The sequence below is a fragment of the Lissotriton helveticus genome, chromosome 4_1 (assembly GCF_964261635.1).
Source record: "Lissotriton helveticus chromosome 4_1, aLisHel1.1, whole genome shotgun sequence".
NCBI classification, from domain to species: domain Eukaryota; kingdom Metazoa; phylum Chordata; class Amphibia; order Caudata; family Salamandridae; genus Lissotriton; species Lissotriton helveticus.
Window position 1 is genome coordinate 8,802,929 of NC_136063.1, and position 21,541 is coordinate 8,824,469.

Below are 21,541 nucleotides of genomic sequence, written 5' to 3' on the forward strand. Positions count from 1 at the left end.
GCAACCTATGGTCTACCACTGGCCACCAGGGATGAGGCGCAGGTGGTAGCCTGCGGGTGGAGGAGGGCGACAAACTTGCGTCAGCAGCAGCGAGCAGGGGACCCGGGCAGACAGGTGGTGCTGCTGCGGCTTGGAGAGCGACCTGCCTCTAGAAGGGTCAAGGGTCACTCTCCTCACCACGCAGCTGCCACTATAAGAAGGGGAGGTGGGAGGGAGGAGCAGGTGAGAGGTGGGGGCGGACGAATGGGCGAGCGGGGGGGTGGGGCCACAGGGAACACTACGAACATGGTGGATTGGAAAACAATGGCGGGAAAAAAATGGAGGGGGAATGGCAAAGAAGGGTACAGAAGGCAAGAAGGGCACAGAATATCACTGAAGGAAAAGGAGGAATGAAGCGAAAACAAATAGGCAAATACAACCAGAGCAGTAGAATTACCCTAAGGCGAGGTGTAGCAAATGGGGGGGCAGGGCCGCAGGGGAGGCAGTGGCGGCAAACCACAGAAGGAACTGCGAGAAGGCAGAGGAGGGCGCAGAATGGCACATTAGGCAATAGGAGAATAAAAAATAAATAAAATAAACAATACAGCAACTTCAGTGATGAGACGCAGGTGGTAGCCTGCGGGTGGAGTAGGGCCTCGAACTTGCGTCAGAGGCAACAGCAGTGAGTGTGGGACACGGGCAGACAGGTGGTGCTGCTGCGGATTGGGGCGCGACCAGCCTGTAGAAGGGTCAAGGGACATAGGACAGGTATACCGCTGCGTACCGTACACTACGAACATGGTGGATTGGAAAACAATGGGGTAGCAACTCCAATCCCCAGAATCCTGCGCACAGGAAATGATGTCACGTCACAACCCCAAGGCTATGAATGCCGGGCATCAGAGAAGATCGCCACTGATTATTCCTTTTTTTGTTAATTTAAGTTGGTGTTCAATCGCCAATTTGCTTCTTTTTCTGCAGACAGAGAGTTACTGGAACTGAGGCAAGGCAGCAAAGACTTTGTGGTATACAGTAATTACTTTCAGCTTTTAGTGGTGGAAACATAGTGGCCCAAAGAAAAAAGGGCTTCCTTGTTTTATCAAGGTCTAAAAGACGAGATGAAGGACGTACTGGCTCAAATTGATCCCCAGTCCTCTACCTGCACCGACTTGATCAATCTCACCCTACGGTTCGATTTCCGGATGGTGTAACCTACCGGGGGGTTAGAAGAGGGTAGAAATACCACCCTCTCGTTTTGACAAGAATCGTAGCACAGGTGGGCCTTCTGGTTCAGTTGTTGACCCTAGAGAAATAGGAGTGGCAAGAACACCACTGACCCAAGCAGAAAGGGAACAAAGAAGGAAGGATGGGCTATGTACGTACTGTGGGAAGAAGGGGCATTTCGTAAAGGAGTGTTTAGCAAAACCAAGAAACAACCCAGGATTCAAGAAACCTCATGTGGCTTTCATAGAAGCCAGGTCGGAACACTAGAAAACCCAGGGGTATCAGAAGGGAGATCCTTGGGTGGTATTTACATCCCTTCCATTAATCGTAAGGAGGGTCTGTCATCAGACCATTTCTTTTTAACCATCCGTTTAATGACGGAAGAAGGATGGCAGACAATCGATGCCATGCTTGATTCGGGAGCCACAGGTTTATTTATGGATGATTCCGTGGCAAAAGACTCAAACTAGATTTAAAGAAAAAAGAAAGTGCAGAAGAGGTTTTGGCAGTGGATGGGAGAGTATTAAGTACAGGGCCCATCAGATTCCAGACAGACAGGATCAAAATGGCATGTGGGGAAAGACATACGGAGTATTTGAGGTTCAGTATCATTCAGGCTCCTCAGTACGGAATTATTCTGGATCTTCCATGGCTAGCGTTATATAACCCCCCAGGTAGATTGGGGAAAACCACAAGGTGGTGTTGGCAGCCATAGGTTTAAGGAACATTGCTTCGCCAAAGAAGTGAATCCGGTTTCCAGTCTGCTTGTCGTTCAGAGTGTTGCCACAGCGGCAGAAACAGACGTTACGCTACCAGAATGTTATATGAACTACCAGGACGTGTTCTCTGAAAAACAAGCAGACATGTTTCCCACTCAGAGGCACTACGACTGCCAAATCGACCTCATCCCTGCAGCGGTGATTCCTTGTGGGAGATTGTATGCCTTAACTGAGCCTGAAAATGTCCACCTACGGATGTATCTTGATAGGTATCTAGAGAATGGGCTTATACGCCCTTTTCAGTCACCTGCGGCCTCCCCACTCTTTTTTATACCGAAAGCGAATGGAGAGAAGAGGGCATGCATCGACTTTAGGGCCATGCATAATATAACGATATAAAACAATACCCCTTACCATTGATACCTATTGTTCTTGCACAAAATAAGGCAGCCAACATATACACACGCTTGGATCTGAAAGGGGCATACCACCTAGTGCGTGTAAGGGAGGGCGAAGAGTGGAAAACGGCCTTCCTCACTAGGTATGGGTTATATGAGTACACAGTGATGCCCTTCGGTCTATGCAATGCCCCCGCAGCATTTCAGTATTTTGTTAATGATGTGCTACAGGATTTTCAGGACAGATTCGTGGTGGCATACATCGATGATTTTTTTTATATATTCCCCCACTAGCCAGGACCATTACTTGCATGTCTGCCAAGTGTTTGAGGCACTTTGTCAAAACGGTCTCTTTTGTAAACTCAGCATATGCGAGTTTTATGTGAGGAAAGTGGTTGTTCTTGGGGTCATGTTGTCACCCACTGGTCAAGAGATGTCAGACCGTAAGATACAGGCAGTCAAGGAATGGCCAACCCCTACAAACGTTAGAGATATACAGTGCTTCCTCAGCTTTGCGAACTTCTATAGCAGATTCATAAGCCATTTCTCCAACACAGTGGCTCCCATCACTATGAAGAAAATAGAAACCTTCTCAGTGGTCTCACTAATACACCTGGTCCTTTTAAACAAACAATAAATAAATTGGCACAGAAGCTGTAATATAAAGAAAACATATTTATTGACCTCATATGAGGGAGAATACGTTACACAGTACCCTCAGGCAACGGTAGGAGGCATTCTAAGGAGTACAGAAAACAGGGGCTTTATATATGCTTAGGTTACATAGTCAACATAAAACCAAGGGGAGGTCCTGGCATGTACCATCATAAAAAATGACTAATATGGGTATATAAAATTTGCTTGCTCAACAAAGTGGGAGGAGAGACCAAACTGAGCACATCAGTAAGAATAGCCTGACAGTTATAACATAAAGGCAGGCACATTCTACTAGCTAGGCCCCTCTGAGCATGTGCGAAGCTCTGGAAGAGGGGGAAAGCACATGGCGAGCACACGGCTAACTAAAATGGCTGCCGAGTAGAAAATGGCTTTCAGCTCATGCTAACAGATGCCTGCAATCTTTAACAGATGATCCTTTCAGCATGAGGTAAAGACATTCCTATGATCCAGTAGGAACTTAGAAAATATTTGCACATTAATCTTCATAAATTTATCAATATCCTAATCCATAGCTAGGTGGGCATTGTTCATGTTCAACATTTCATTGAGCGTGTATATATAATGTATAACCAGTAGTACAAAGGAAACCAAGCATTGGGTCATAATTAACATACCGATAGCAGGAGAGAGTAATGACTATTATCACAAAAAGAATTATCATTTTCTCAACCGTAAGCAAAAAGCAAATCCTAGAACCATCTAGTAAAAACATTTTTCAGGGCACCTATGCATTTCAGTGAGCATCCATTTCAATTTCGGAGTATGCAACAGCACATATCTAATAAAAACATCTCCAATAGACTTTTCCAGTGTTCCCTTTATGAGGGCTAGAACATCAATTTAATGTACTTTTAGGAGGAGGACAAAGTCACATTGCTAACAAAAAGAAGTCCTTGGGAAATTGAAGCCGCTGTACATCCAGCCAGAGGGGAGTCTTCTCCCTGTGTCCGTTTGAGCCTTACAGGCAGGCTCTTGTTGTTTTCACGGTGGAGCTGCACAACTCGCAACTCAAGAATCACAGCCCAGTTTCAAGGGAAAAGTTTCTTCTTTCAGTATAGGGTAATCACCACCCAGGGCAAATGCTCTCTGCGATCCTGTCCAGTGTCTCAGGCAGTGCACCAGTTTTCTTCACTTCAATCTAACAGGCACCAGAGACACAGCACCTGTACCCTAAACTCAAGTCCTTCCCTAACTCCTATATTACGCTATTGACACACTGCTCTTTGTTAGGACCACACATTGCATCCAGTGTTCCCAGGTATCTCTTGACCAACAAACAAAGGTGCAAACTTGCATTCACTTTCGGACCAGGTGTCAGGACCACTAGACCTTTGGCACGTACGGTTAATACAGTATACACTGATTTGAAATCAAGCTGGAACAGAAGAAGTGTAAAACCCACAAGGAATCGCACTTGGAGTGCCTTGATACATAAGCGGAATTCTAAGATGGCCGCTGCTACACAAACGTGGTAGCGGTCTAGTGTTTGGTCTCGCACCTGTGTGAAGCCTTGATGGAACGCGCTCTCCTTAATGAGTGCGCACTTCACCGAAGCCTTGCCGGAGACCAGAGCTGAATCCCGCTCATTCCAGAAAATATTGTGAAACATCTCAGTAGTAATCCCAAAGTTCTGTATGGTGTTTACCTTGAGGACAATAGCATAATTGTCTGAAATCCCGTATCCACAAATCCTTGTTCGAGTCTGAAGATGGAAGGCATCGTCGAGGGACTTCTCAGAGCGTATCTCCTCCTCGCAGTGACGCATGATAGGAGTTAACCCTAGTGGTTGAAAAGAAAAGAAAGACGGAGAGCAACAGAAAGCTAAGTTGCATTTAGCTAGAAATACGAATAAAAAGTTACCTTTGAGATTAAAATTAAGAAAAGAAAGAACTTACCTGTATAATGAGAGACTTGTTAATCATCAAGCTAAAAGAAAAAGACTAGATTTTATGACGCAAAAAAATCTATACTTGAAGACAACATAAAACTGTAGTACCTAAAGACTTCCCTACAAAGAATAATTTCTAGTAATAGATTTATAAAAACTAAAACTCATTACAAGTCATTATATAATAAAAAGAAAAAGAAAAAGAATAAAAGCTATATCATCTTTAAAACTCTGGTAGGTGAGCAGATAAATAATAATAATAATAATAATAATAATGAAAATAATAATACTAATAATAATATTAGTAATAATAATAGTAATAATAAGAGATTAGCTTCTTAATAACTAATTTACTGAATGTTCCTATACTTCATAGGTTGACCACTAAAGAAAAAGTATGAAGTTAGAACAGTCGGCAACCAGTTACTACCCCAAAAGAAGAGAGGCTAGTTTCAAAAGGATTTAGGGGTATGTTAAAGTCTCAGGGTAGAATACAATTTCAGAAGAAAATAATCTAGGTGCAGAGTAGGCTAAGTACTACGTAATTGTGCTCTGTTAGTTTCCTCAGGTATCTTATGAAGTATAGTCGGTAGTACAGACTGACAAGGAGAAAAGGTGCATCAGAGGAAATCCTGCAGTCCAGAGCCAGCCTCTTCTGTTGGTTGTTATTTTATCCAATCCCCCTTCCCCCTTTGGGGTTGTTTGGGGACATGATATAATATTCGGTCTCTGATGAATTCTGGAAAGGGTGTAGGGAATTAGCATCTCTGTTCCTTTGCAAGTACACTGTAAGAGTTCGCGGATTCTTGGCAACTTCTGATAGCTCTCTGACACCAGGATTCAGAGGCCTGATGCTAGGATCTCTGAATCAACCCTCGTTTCAAAAGGGGTCACCTCAAGCAAAGCCTCCTTGCCGTTCTGGTCGGTCTGTTACTCTCTCAGCTGGGCATCAAAAACTTGATCCAAGATTTCCTCCTTTCTGATTTGTGACCCCGTCTTTCACCCAAGACAGTGGCATGGGTACACAATTAACATCCCAGGGTTTCACTGAGGTCCTAGTAGCCAGCAGCGCCTGTGCTGATTACCTTCACTTTGGCTTTAAGCTGGACTGGGGCTGACTCCCCAAGCTGGATCTGATTTCCGGGCCCCTCTGGCAATGGTTGTAAGGCAGCAAATATCTATTGGTGGACAGAACAAAATGTTTTTAGACAAGGCACAGAAATAATCTATCAACAGAGAGGTTAGTATCAGAATACTTCCTATTCGTGGGACACCCTATATATTAGCAAGGCATCCAAGAAACACTTCATCTATCTGAGAGTAAAAAACCCGGACCTTTTATTCTATTTGAAGCAGCTAAGTAAGTGTGTGTTCATTTACTAAATTCTGAGGAAAAGAGAAAAACAAAACAGACATACCCTAAATCCTTACATCTGTGTATTCCCATATTACTAATCTGAAGACCCCTCAAGAAAAAAGGAAATGCTCTACACTTTTACTCATAGATTTTACATTACTTGTACAGGACTGCAGACACTTCTAAAATGATTTCTCTTAATAAAGAACCTATATTGTATGCTTAGGACCATGCTCTCATGTTATAGGTGCAACAGGAAAATCTAAAACTGCTAATTTAACAGGGATTCTTATTACAAAAAGAACTAAAAACTTCAACATAGTGGGTACATTTTCTCCAGCAGAACAAACAAACTCCTATAAAACAATATTTCCTTCAAAAATGTTTGCTAAGGATCACATGGGCATCTTCCCTGCGTTCTACTTTTCACAATCCAAACTATGCAACATCAGCTCTAATAAGGACTGTCAGTTTATTTACACAGACTAGCTAATAATAATGGTGTTATCACCTGAGAATTGTGGAACAAAAACTACCCACATCTAGTTCCCCTTAAAGATCAAATAAGGTAACAGCAATATAGATTACTAATCCTTTCATAATTTCATTAAACAGGATGGGCAGTAACATAGCATATTTATTTATTCATTTTATTAATGCTAACAATGTTTAAAACAGTATTACTGAATAGCCAATTAAATGTCTCATGGCTATTTCACAGACAGCATAAACAGGCGGGAAACATCCTTTACAACGAAACTTTTACAACGCACTACCATTACGATGCAACTTTTACAACGCAAACCTTTACAACGCATAGCGCTGGGGGTGCTCTAGGATAGGGAATATATTTAATATACTATCCAACACCTTCCCTTCTATCCACGGGGACTGGAGTTGGAATAGTAAATTAAATAAATCACTATCCAGCGCCTAAAAGCACTATGGGTTGTAATGGTATGCGATGTAAAAAACGCGTTGTAAAGGTAGGCATTGTAAAAGTATGCGTTGTAACGTCATGCATCCAAACAGGCTAAAAAAAAGTACGAAAAAGAGAAAAAAAACATAAATTTGCCTACCCTTAATTTGTAGAGGAGGTAGCCTCCTTCCCCCATTTTGGCAGTAGGTAGCTAAAACACATGAATAACCAACCACCAATCCCTGTAGCAAGTATACTAGTGATAACGTAAGGGCACATGAATTCAAACTAAATCCCATAACCTCAGCCCTTGCACAGTAATCTTCAAACTGAAAGCATTAGTGCTCCATATATGGCAAAACTATCTGTTAATCAGAGCTCACATATACAATTATATTGCCTTCTGTTCATATGAGTACATAAAAACCTGCTTTTGCCAAAAACAAAGTAAGCAAAACTTCTCCTCTCCCTGCGCTGCCATGTTGTCTCATAAAAATTGGCAGAGGTCAAAATGTCAAAGACAAACCTTTCTCGGAGCCCTGCTAGGCTTCTAAATGTAGAACTCAACCTTTAACCCTTTACCAGCTGTCCTAATTTGTGTGCAAGGTTTTCCATGTGGCTTTTCCAATTCAAAGTAACTATGAAGTTCACAGATGAAAGGCAGTCCTGTTATTCCTGTTTTTCCAGTAATTTAGAGGCAAGAGAATAACTTCTGCTGGGTTTTTATATTTATTTTCAATTGGAAGCAGAGTGCGGTATACTTTTCTAGCAGTATAGAGGTCAGTTATTTGTGTTATATTTAAATGTGTGTATTTACTGTAGCCTAAGAGCAGTTTGAAAGGTACTCTGAGTTGCAGAACTGCATTTAAGTAGTGAATGTTGCCCAATTTCGACTTTGGTGTTTGGGGCACTTAAAAATGAATATCAAACAATGTTTTTGCATAATAGTCTTCCACAGATTGTTCCCTACACATTCCAGAGATGGGGCATCATAAATATACAAGGTATACCCTTATAAAAATGAGTTTTGTAACCCTGGGTAAAGTGAAATTTCACATGTAAGTTTCCTCTTATTGCGGTACAGTATTACTTAAATTCAACTTTGATGCTAGGAGTTCACAGTATGATTATTAGGCTTTATAAAGATTAAAAACGAATTTAATGCACTTATTGTTAATAACTTATTTTTTTCATATAATCATTTTTTTAAAATAATAACTCCAACCCTTTCCATATAGGAAAAAGCAAACTTCATTCCTTTTTGCCTTCAACATGTATCCATTTATAACCCTAAGCTTAGAAGCCTTACTTGAAGCATGAAAAATCTGCGCCACTTTTTAGAAGGACAGTTATTATTTAACATCAAAACCACGGATGTGCTTTTGTAAAAAGGCATTAAGAAAGGAAATCCCTACTTTCAATTTTCCTGTTATCCAAAATAATTAAACTGATTTTTTTGTGACTTTTTAAAAGCATGCAAGCATCTTTATCCGGTTGAAACTGACTTAAAATCCTAGTTCCTTTCTCTCTGTGGCCTCCAGTCAAAAATAGCCATGTGCTATTGACACAGCTGATGTTTGACCAGCAGGCGTCGAATTCTCACGCCTTTCTCAGGAAAAAAAACCTTTTTCTGTATTTGTAATACTCTGACAGAGTAAAATCCCATTTGTTGTGTCAAACAGCTTCTTCTCAGGGAGACAGGTTAAACACAGCTGTTGGAAAGCCTTTTTTTAGTGTTGAAATGTAAGCATGGTGACAGTCTATTTAAAAACTGAGGCATTTCAATGCAGTCAAATCTATCGTTCTATAATGTGTGTTTAGTTCAGCAACAATCAAATTCACTCAGATGATGTGAATGCCTTTTAATATCTAATACAATTTATCTTAAGGAAAATGCTGTAACATTTTGTATTTCAGTCACATTTGTTACAAAGTACACAATTTTGTGCCTATTTAATTTCTATTGAATGTGAATTCTAATTTTATCTTTAGCATTGTGGCAATTTACACACATCTATAGTGTTTTACTCTGTCAATTGAATAGTAACATGCAGCTATTTAGCATAAGTTATATAATTCATTTCTGGATTTTTATTATTTATTATTTAATATTAATTAAACAACATTTTGTATAACAGAATGACGAGGAAAAAAACACATTGAGCTTATTCCAGACATTTACAGAAGGGGGGCATACAGTCAGAACACACAATACAGCGCGCTTAAGGCTAGACATTCTGACACAAAAAAGCACAATCTCTATTTACTCACACAATTAACACCGGTGTCAAACCACAAACCACATAGACATTTAAACACACATTTAACCCACAAATGAACACTTAGGACAAACACAAAAAGCAGCCCACGGACTGTACTTAAACCAAACCAGTTGTAAGTCATATTTACAAGAAGAGCTTCTCAATAGTAGACCAAAAAGACTGCACAAAAACAGCCGAAAAGACTGGTCCATTTTCAAGAAACCAAAATACACCAAATTCACTAGTTTTGACTGGCAGACTACCAAAAATAAAAGGCTCTGCATATCACCACTTATAAAAGTGAGCAGAATAGGATCCTTTTGTATGTACATATTTTAATTTCGTGGGGTACTTTTGTAGAAGTGGACCTCAGCCAGGCCTACCAGTGCTAGGGGTTCACCCTTCTCTGCCCGCAAGTCCTCAGACAAGTAAATAGAAGTCGGCACCGAAGCTGAAAGGTAAAAGGAAAGATTTATTAAACCTCATGAGGTGGAACAACATTCACACAACACCCTTCTGTAGTGTATGAAGTAGCACAAGGAGTAGAAGAACCATGGGTCTTTTATACCCACACAGGGGCTCAAAAGAGGGCGGTACAAGCACATATAGGAGAGTTACATACATAAATGGTCATACAGAAATGCACAGTCAACAGTAAAGGAGGAGCTAGCAGTTGCTGACTCCGGTAGAAACAACCTGACAGTTACAGACTAAAACATGTGCATGGACAGTTACAGATTCCTCTGCACATGTGCAGAGTAGTAGAGTCTAATTATAGCCAGTCCTTTAAACAGAGCACAGGGTAAACAACAGTGAAAAAGGAAATAGCACGTGGTGAGCACATGGCAGACAATAATGTCTACCGGAAACAAGATGGCTTCAGCTAAATGCTAACACCAATCACTGTCAATTTTCCACACTTTGGGCCAGATGTAGGAAGCCTAATACCGGTTGGTAACGGCCGAAATTACAGAATTTTGCCCGTTACCGACCGGTATTAGGCTTTTGGGATGTAGGGACCTAATTTAAGGATTCAGTAATTTAAGGAATCGGTAAATTACCGAATTCTTGAATACCGATTCGGTAAATTACCGAATCCTTCATGAAGGAAGCACTCAAGTGAGTGCTTTTCACTTGTAAGGATTCGTTATTTACCACCAACTACAAGTTGGTGGTAAATAACGAAAACCGTTAAAAAAGCAATTTTGTGCTTTTTTTAACAGTGCCCTGTGGCAGACATACATGCCCTTAAGGCATGTATGTGTGCCACATGTGCAGCCATGCACTATACAGGAGTGCAACATGTTGTCAATGTGACACCCTGCCATCCTTGTTGGTCTACCCCCTATTACCGATTCAGTATTTACCGAATCAGTAATTCTCATTCATTCCTATGGGCCTCCAGGCCCATAGGAATGAATGGGGAATACCGATTTGGTAAATACCGAATCGGTATTTACCTAATTTTACCGATTTGGTAACATTTCCCGAAACATTATCTACATATCATTTACCGATTCTAAAATACCGAATTGGTAAAATTCGGTATTTTAGAATCGGTAAATTATATTTACCTACATCTGGCCCTTTGTCACTAAGGAAGAAATACGTTTTTTATACATATACCTATTTAGGTATCCTGTTACATTCTTAGTTTAATTATTAAGCTTTGTAACTTTAAATAAGTCAGGGCCTTTCTGCATGCTCCTGCATGAGACATGTTGTCCTTCAAATATGTTCCACATTCCAGTGGAGTTTGAAAAATGCATGTGATCATGAGGACAGGAGAGGAGACTGGAAACTTGAATAGGTCTGATCTTGTGAACCATGCTGCAATAAAGAAGTTTCTATTTTTTATGTTTCATGATTGATTACAACAAAATTATGGCGACGAGGGAAACCACTCTGCAGCACACAGGATGAGTGGCGATTGAACCCATTGGACTCTTAAAGAAATTTCATGAAATTTCCTGGTATGTGCCAAATTTATGTACTTTGATTGTACCAGCGGCTGATCAACATTATACAGTGCTCTGATTGCACCCGCGGCTGCCGTTTATTTCACATATGGATAGCATTTATTTATAAATATTGAATCTTCTATTCTGTTTGTTTGATTAAGAAAAAGATCGACGGATATTTGTCTTTCTTATATTCCAGTACGTACCCACACGATGCAATTAGTTTTAAACTAGTCGATATTTTGGCCCGTCTTTTTGCGTGATGATAAACATCGCTAGTAATTTGCTTGGTATATTGCACGGGTTGAAAACTTAAAAATAAACACCTTACCTCAAGTATTGCAACGTTCATTTTCAACAGTGTACTGATGCCCCATGTTCTATCAGGCGGTCAGGCGGAGGGCGGGCAGGCTCTCCGCCTGGTGGCCCGATAGTTTCGGGCATTCAGTCAGTTTTGGAGCCCCTCTCACAGTACGCAGATTTTTTTCTCCGAGAGGCAGTTGTTAATCAGAAGTCATTCATTAAGGATACGATTTTGGAAAAGGGGGGTGGTGATGGACAGAGCTTCTGAATGATGCAGAATACTCTTACCAAGTCAAGAGATCATGGTTTTAATCCATCACCGTTTTTTAGCTCACTGCACCATCCCAGTTCAGAACTTTGCTATATGCAAATTAGTCTGTTCCTGTCCCAATGCATGATGGGAACAGGGCAAACCAAACTACCAAGCCAATTCTTATACTGGGAAGGAAACAAGCTTCCGGGTACCGGTTTCTGGCATCACAGCCTTCTTCGGCCCGGCTTGCTTGAATCCTGATGGTGCAATGAGCAAGGGACTCACGTCTGAGTAACCACCATCACCACCCCCTTTTCCAAAATCAGTTTTATCCACACTATGTGTGGGAGGGTATACTCAGACGTGAGTCCCTTGCTCATTGCACCATCAGGATTCAAGCAAGCCGGGCCGAAGAAGGCTGTGATGCAAGAAACCGGTCCCCGGAAGCTTGTTTCCTTCCCAGTATAAGAATTGGCTTGGTAGTTTGGTTTGCCCTGTTCCCATCATGCACTGGGACAGGAACAGACTAATTTGCATATAGCCAAGTTCTGAGCTGGGATGGTGCAGTGAGCTAAAAAACGGTGATGGATTAAAACTATGATCTCTTGACTTGGTAAGAGTATTCTGCATCATTCAGAAGCTCTGTCCATCACCACCCCCCTTTTCCAAAATTCATTAAGGATACAACTGAAGTACTTAATATTTTGGAAGGCATGCAGTTTGACCCAAGGAAAGAGTTCCTTGTTACCATCGACATTGAGTCGCTATACACCTGTATCCCCAGGACGCTCCGCTGGTGGCAGCAGCGCGCGCCCTGGGGGTAACAAGAGTGGTTCTACGACACGACCCAAGCATTTGTGTTACATTGCGTCAAACTGGTTCTCACGAGGAATTACTTCAGCTATAAAGATCAACTATACCTCCAGACCTCGGGTACATCAATGGGGCCAATATGGACCCCAGTTTAGCCTGTATTTATGTTGGGCAATTTGAGGAGCACGTCGTCGTCTACCCTGCCAGCAATCCCTTTCAGAGCCACCTCCGGCTATGGAAGAGGTATATTGACGACGTGCTCTGCATCTGGTCGGGAACCGAAGAAGACCTGGTTTCCTTCCTCCAGTGGCTCAATTGTCAGGATTCGAGTCTAAAATTCACTTGGTCCTATAACCGGTCCAGAGCAGTGTATTTGGATTTGGTCATTGAGTATAAAGATTACTCCATTACCACTTGTGTTCATCAGAAGCTTACCAATAGAAATGTGTTGCTTCTATATGATTCTTTCCACCCCGGGCATTAAGGGACAATCTCCCGGTGGGACAGTTACTCCGTTACCGGAGGAATTGCTCTACCACTAATGCCTTCCTGGAGCAGTGAAATGATCTGACCTCCAAGTTGAAAAACCGTAACTATCCAAACAAAGTGGTCAGATATGCCAAAAAAAGAGCCCTCAATACTAAGGGTGGGCATAAATCGCCGATTTCACGAACTTGATACAATAAATCCGCAAATAGGCAAATACGCATATTTCGTTCCGTCAGATTTCCAATTATTAAAACAGAAATCTCATATATTCAAGGTAAAGTAACAAGTATTTCGACATGCTAAAATACATATAGTCATTTCACAAAAGTGAAATTAAGCTTCTAGCAAGCAGTGATAGAGGTGATGATTTTGAGATCCTCCCTAACCTAGGGGGAGAACCAAGAAGATACCTTCAAAACAAAGAGAAAATCTTGCTGATCGATTCGAATCGGTGGTGGTCCCATCCTCTTAGGACTACCACAAGCACAGTTATGGGCACAAATACAGTCACAATTAAAAGCTCCTGCAAAGCATTATGGGATGAGATTAGCAGTGGGAAGTGAATATTATATTATCCAAATAATTCTACAAAGAGCTGCAGTTCACCTCGTCGTCCCCAGATGTCCCAGATGAGGCAAATGCAATAGCCTTTAAAATATTATACATCAAGCTGCATTTCACCTCGTCGTAATCCGTGAGCAGAACGGAATTACTGCTCATGCTTCCTCAATACACCACGCAGTGTTCTTCTTGAAAAAAACATAAGGAACAGAGATGACTGCATTCCGATAGTGATGACATTTGACCCCCTGGCAACAAAATCAGACAGTCGATACGAAAACATTGGTCACTCTTATCAAACAACGATTTCCATATGCCACCTCCTAGGTTTGCATTTAGGAGAGCAAGCAATTTGAATGACAAGCTGGTACATACTTGTGAACCCATGGATAGAGCACTGATTACCACCACTATTCCTAATGGGCACTATCCATGTGGTGCATGCTCTGTTTGTCCATTCACGAAGAAGAGCCCGAGTGTGACACTGGCCTCAGACAAAGAGTGGTTCTTGAATCATTTCAGCAATTGTAATACCACGCATGTGGTGTACCGATTGTTATGCCAGTGTGGTTAGCAATATATCGGGCTCACGTCGCGCAAAATCAAAGTCAGAGTGCAAGAACACTTGAGCATGATAAGAGCAGGCAAACTCACAACCAAGCTAGTGCAGCACTGTTTCAATGAAAAACATAGTTTCACTTGGACTGTCTTAGAGAAAGTCAAGGGAACAACACAAAATATGGAGACTCTGTTGATTAAAAAGGAAGCACGATGGATCTATGGAGAGAAAAGAGATCAGATTGGTCTGAACGAGATCATTGAGTGGAACAGAATCAAGCTCTAGGTACCGTTGGTCCACACGCTCCGTTCTTTGGTGTCCACTGGGGCCCCAGTGAACTTATTTGTTGCTATTTGAAGGAAGCGCTGCGATGCATTTGAGTGCATTTTCCCGTGCATCAGCAGCCTGAGCCTTCTTTGATGGTACTTCCACCTCAATCATACCATCAAACACTCTCCACAGGTATACCTTAACAATTGATTTGGTATCATATTTTAGAGTAAGCATGTTGCTTCATTAATGAGACTGGAGCTTTGGCTTTAAGGACTACAAAGATATGTTTAGGATGCAGTATACTTCCCTACACCACTACATCATGGCTGCTCGCGAGGCCTTCTGGCTGTTAGGCCCCTGTTTTTACCCCTGTGCCTATTGATCTGGCTAAGCACTCCCCTTCATTTATGTTTTTTTTGTGAGTGCTTGTTGACCTGACGGGTATGCAACCTTAGAACTTCAACCTTAGTTCTTCAAACAGTGCACTATTATACAGGTTTAGCCATCTTAAGATGGCGGCCGCCCACGCTGATGCCGGTCATGTGACCTGAGCCCTTAGGCGTCACAGCGCTAGTGACGCTTTATCACTAAGAAGACAACGAGCTCCGCGTTCACATGCACGGTGAAGAGTATGGGATCCGGGACCTTGGGATGATGCATGGATTTCTCGTTTATGAGCTCCCCCGAGGCGTGAATCATAAGGCTTTGCCGCGTCTGAATATTGGTAGAGAGTGTCGAGTGAGTGCACACGTTCAGAAAAACATATGCTGGTGCCTCTATATTGACATTTAAACACCATCATTGAGACATTGCACCTAGAGTATTGATGTTCTCTATACTGAGAGTTTGACATCGCACTCTGTGCTATCTAGCCTACGCAGAACGCACGAGATAAAGGAGCTTGCTTCCCGCACTCGAATACAATATATTATTAATGGTGCGTGTTCGGGTGTGTGTTACTAAGGAGTATGTACGTTTGTTGCACGGAAGAAGCATGTTGGCTTAAACCTTTTTTAGAGTACTCATGAGTCCCTGGCACACCTGCATTAAACATAGTGCACAATGCACATGAGGACTGTGGTCGGGCATTCACCCGAGCATGGTCGTTGATTAATATCAATGACGTAGACACTTAATGATTTCATAAGTGGGAAGAATTACCCTCACTAGTGATCTGGCTATTTTGGAATCTATGAGTGAGCCAGTATACTAATGTGAGATTGTGTAATAAGGAGTCGAACCTCTATGATCATAGAAAACTGTACAGTGTTTTTAAAAGCCTGACAACGAATATTGTTAAGCGTGTCCTTATGGTGTGTTGTCCTCTGTCTTTCTCCTTCCTTTTTTTCACATGTGCACTTCAGATTGATGATCACAATTGTCAGGGCCAAACTGTATTTTAAGAAAACCTCACTGCAGGAGGATCACGTTTGAGCCCCTTTTTCCCTCGACAGCTGGTATGACTTAAGAAAGCTGCTAGAGGGTAACTATTGGAGTTAATGCGATGTGTATCAGAAATTAAAATCAGGCAGTCTGGGTCTTTTTAAATATTGTTTGTTGTATTGTCTCCTTCTCCCTGACAGTCGCTACACAACAAAGTGTCCAACAGTGGTGTGGTGACAAGGTGTGTTGCCCTGACGAATCTGCCGTTACTTTTGAGGCAGAGAAACATGTTGGCGATAGGTAATGGTATGCGAGGTTAGCTACCAGCCTCTTTAATTCAACAGTCCACACCTATAAATTAGGAATAAAAGGTTGCGAATAGGTGTGACTGTTGATTTTAATCACACTACATTGTCACTAGCAGTTCCAACGGTTCTGCTTTAGCGCACTCACACTTTTTGTTTGGGTTCTGTTTGGACACATTTTTTCTTCTTTTTTTTAATTGAATGACGACCAATGAAGAGAAAAGGGGCCTAGTCTCATGAGGATTTGCCCCTAGGGTGGTGTTCCCATGAGGTGTCATTCTTTTCGCCACACATTTATCTGACAGACGATTTCTTTCTCTGCAGAATTTGCTTTGACACATCTTCAGTTAATTGTTTGGTGCACGCACTGTGTAGATAGAACTGTTCTGTCTTTTTGTGGCGTTCCGTGCGATTGTCAGGAGATGGTAATCAATATATCAACTTTTCTTCCCCGTGTTTTATATATAAAAAAATAGTTTTTTTCTAAAAATTGCTGGATGCATTGCGGTAGATATCCACTAAAGTATGAAAGTTAGGAGGATATTGCCAAGGCAAACACCGATACTAGATTGATCTGTTGCTAGGAACACTGACATGATTTGCATCCATAAGACGGGGTTTCATTGGTATTGATGTTCTTTGAGTGGAGGGCAACCCTGTTCTTTCTTTTCCCTCTGAGCTCCTTTTTGTGATAATTATAATGGCTGCCAAGTACAAAATGGCTTTCAGCTCATGCTAACAGATAATAATAATAATAATAATAAAGTAGTTTATAGAGCGCATGGTGACGCCATCCCGGGGAGTCCCCGCGCTATGGAGAGAAGAGATAGCAGCCACAACTACGAGGAGACATTCCATCAGTCCCCGAACTTTATAAGCTGTAGAGGTAAGTTTTTAATAGACCTCTGAACTTGACCTCAGATTTTTCCAGCCTGAGGCACGGCGGAAGTTTGTTCCAATTTTGAGCTGCTAAGACCCTAAAGGATTTGCCCCCAAGTTTGGCGCTTCTTACACGGGGGACCGTCACCTGGCCCGTGCCTACAGAGCGAAGGGCTCTTGTTGGCTCATATCTTTGTATTAGGTCTTGGAGATAGGCGGGGGAGTTCTGCCATAATATCTGGTGACATATGAGGAGAGCTTTGTACATAACTCTCTTTTTTACTGGTAGCCAGTGTAGGGCCGCCAGAGAGTTTTAGACGCAGCTCTTTTCGTAAGTCTCAGCACTAGGCAAGCCGCCGAGTTTTGAAGGATTTGTAAGTGTCCCAAACTTTTTACGGTAGCGCCCAGGAATAAGACATTCCCATAGTCTAAACGGGACGTCACGAGTGCATGTGTTAAAGTACGTCTAGCTTCAAGGGGTAGTAGATCCAAGGTTTGATTGAGTGTTTTAAGCACCCCAAAACACTTGCCCACGAGGCGACGAATGTGGCCCTCGTAGGAAAGAGTGGGGTCAACCCATATCCCCAGGTTCTTCGCCTCCTTACAAGGGGGAGGGGTAGGACCCAGACACGGTGGCCACCAGTCCGCAGTCCAATTGAGGCTGGTGCCCCCAACCACCAGTACCTCGGTTTTAGAACCGTTTAATTTTAGGCAGTGCGAGTTCATCCATGTGGCCAGAGCCTGCATACAGGCCTTAAAGTTGGACGCCGCTGATGATGGTGCTTGAGATAGGGAGATTAACAGTTGGGTGTCATCAGCGTAGGAGACTAACTCCACTCCATATGCCTGCACCACCTCGGCTAGAGAGACCAAGTAAAGATTAAATAGGGTAGGGCTCAGGGCCGAGCCCTGAGGCACTCCCTGTTCAAGCGCTAGCTCAGAAGATTTAAAGGAGCCCCTTTGGACCTGAAAGCTCCGACCTGTAAGAAAGGATTTCAGCCACCACAGGGCAGAGCCTGTGACACCCGCCCGGTTTAGACACTGTAGCAAGATGTAATGAGCTACAGTGTCAAACGCAGCGCTGAGGTCTAGCATCACCAGCGCCATGGTGTGTCCGGCATCAGCCCCACGTCTGAGGGTCTCAGTCGCTCTCAGAAGGGCAGTCTCAGTCGAGTAACCCGACCGGAAGCCCGATTGGGAGGGGTGGAAGATGATTGCTGTTTCTAGGTGGGCCACCAGTTGGGAGTTGGCCACTTTCTCAGCCACTTTGGCTAGATATGGTAGTAAGGAGATCGGCCTCAAATTCTCAAGCACTTCATGGCTTACGTTGGGTTTCTTTTTTATGGGAAGAACTACAGCTTTTTTCCAGTCATCCGGAAGTTTCTGGGAAGCAAAGGATGTCTGTAATACATGCCTGATGTAGGGTTCGAGAGTTGCCAGGCTCTCTCCCAATACTTTAGGAGGGGCTGGGTCACGAGGGGAGCCTGACTTAATCCCTCGACAGATTTTACATAGTACCTCCGGGGAAGGGACGGTAAAATATTCCATACAATGTTCCGGGTTTCTAACATCGGTCCGTTCTACAAAGTCTAGTCCATTTTCAGGCTTGTTAGGGAAGGAAGCGTAGATATCCGTGACTTTTCCTGCGAAGTATTCTGCTACCCTGCTGCATTCTGCTACAGAGTCATTAGCTGGATTGTTAGGGCTCGCTACCAGCGAGATCTCTTTGAAGATTTTAAAGAGTTCTTTCGAGGAGTTTTCAGCCTCCCCTATATGCTTTTTATAGTGGGAGGCTTTGGCTCCCCGCACCATGGTTTGGTACTTCCTTTGTGCCTCCCTGTAGGTTATTTTTAATTGAGGGCAGAAGTCTGCTCGCCACCTGCGTTCGAATCTTTTACATTCGGATTTAGCGGTTTGCAGAGCAGGCGTGAACCACGGTGCTGACTTTTTGCCTCTAATACTTGCCTTGGATGAGTGCATCGGAGCCGTTGTGTTGAAGGCACACAGAATGCGCTCCTAAAGCCTGTGATTCGCACTCTCGATGTCACCACCCCCCGGTGGGCCCCCTTACTGTAGCAATTTGCTAAAATTGGTTTGTGAGAAGTACTTCCATTTGCGACGGGGATAGCTCTTCAGCTGTCCTTTTTGTGTGTCAGTCACTAATATATGTAAGCTAAAGGGAACTAAGTGGTGATCTGACCAAGGGACAGGAAGCGGAGCATCCGCTACCACTCTGTCCCAGCTAGCAAACACTGGATCCAGCAAGTGACCGTGCGTGTGGGTCGGGGTGAGATTTTTCAGTTCTAGTTGTACAGCCTGCATCTCTTGTCTTAAATCTATGGCCTCCTTGTTTCGCTCATCCTCAAGATGAATGTTGAGGTCTCCTACTACCAGAAGTCTGCTCCTCCTCATCGCTAAATGAGCGACGCCCTCCATCAGACTAGTAGAGAACTCTTTAAGGCCCCCTGGGGTTCTACATACAAGGATACCAGCAACTGAATTTTGAGGTCCCAGTTTCAGATTAAAATATTCTGGCTCACAACTTTCAATTTTTAATGGTTCTAGAGTGCATTCCAGAGGAGCCTTAGTCACTATAGCAATCCCACCTCCCCTTCCCCCACCCCTGTCTATTCTGACAATGTTGTAGTCTGGCGGGATAGCTTCTATAATGACCGGGTCAGAGTGCTCCCCTAACCAGGTTTCTGTCAGAAAGAGAATGTCTAGCTTCTCGTCCTCAAGGAGGTCCCAGGTTTGAATACTGGGCTTGCCGAGTGATCTGCAGTTCAGCAAACCTCCCCGGAAGCTCCTGTTACAAGTCCCGCTAGCTGGTTCTCTCCTTCCCTTAAAGAAGCATTGCCGGCAATCTCGGAGTGACAGTGCCTCCATAGAGTGCCTGCATGTCTCTAGTATCCGTGGACGCAGGTCTAACAGATCTTGTCTCCCATAGAAGTACGTGGTCCGTACAGTTTGAGCAGAGGTCGCAACCCCCGGCCCCCACGGGCGCAGACGGGCTTGACTTTGGCGCGACTTCGGCGCGCTTCCATCGCGCCCGCTGCGCGGTCGCAGTCCCATACACATAAGACGTGGCTGGGGAGGGCCAGCACTGACCTCACTGCTCTGTGCCCGGAAGTGTTGGGCTCCTCCTCACCCTCCGCAACAAACGCCCAGAATGGACGCGGCGGACCGGGCGGGAGTGCAGGAGGTGAGTGACCCCCCGAACTAAAATCAGCCCAGAGTGAGATACACACAAGATATAAAAATTATTTTCCAGCTCAAGTGCAGTGACAGTCGTAGAGCCTGCCCGCAATTATTCACTCACACCATGTGTTTAAAAAGCATACAATCGCTTTCAATTAAAAAACGCTCTCAGATCAGCGCCCACAGTGCAAGCACGTAGCTCACAAGCGAAGGGAGTCAGCCTCTGCCACCGGATTCCTCCTCTCCACAATGTGGCCTCGTTCCTCCCCTCTTTTTGAGTGGTGGCGAAAACAGCGCAGCTAGAGCGCTGACCTCACTGCTCTGTGCCCGTAAGTGTTGGGCTCCTCCTCACTCTCCGCAACAAACACCCAGAATGGACGCGGCGGACCGGGGCGGGAGTGCAGGAGGTGAGTGACCCCCCCGAACTAAAATCAGCCCAGAGTGAGATACACACAAGATCTAAAAATTATTTTCCAGCTCAAGTGCAGTGACAGTCGTAGAGCCTGCCCACAATTATTCACTCACACCATGTGTTTAAAAAGCATACAATCGCTTTCAATTAAAAAACGCTCTCAGATCAGCGCCCACAGTGCAAGCACGTAGCTCACAAGCGAAGGGAGTCAGCCTCTGCACCGGGCTTCCTACTCTCCACCCACAGATCCCCGCAATCTTTAACAACTAGACTACTAAAGAAAAATGTGTCATTCCTTTGGACACAGGAAGTGGAATCTTCATTTCAAAGCCTGAAAAAGCCTTTGTTATAGCTCCAGTTTTGGCTCATCCAGATCCAGATAGTGCCTATGTGGTACAGGCTGATGCGTCAGATGGAGCCATAGGAGACATACTGTCGCAAAGGCACAGAATCACAGGCCAACTACACCCGGTGGCCTATATTTCACGAAAGCTAAATGATGCGGAGTAAAAATACAGCATAGCCGAAAAGGAGTTGCTGGCCATAAAAGATGCTTTTGGTGATTGGAGAAATCTGTTAATGGGAGCTAAACACGTGATGACCCTGTATATGGATCACCGCAACCTTCAATTCATGGGTTCCACTAGTTTGATCTCTCCAAGGCAACTCTGATGGATGCTTTTCTTTTCCGAATTCCATCATGTGGTTACATATAGACCCAGAACCGAA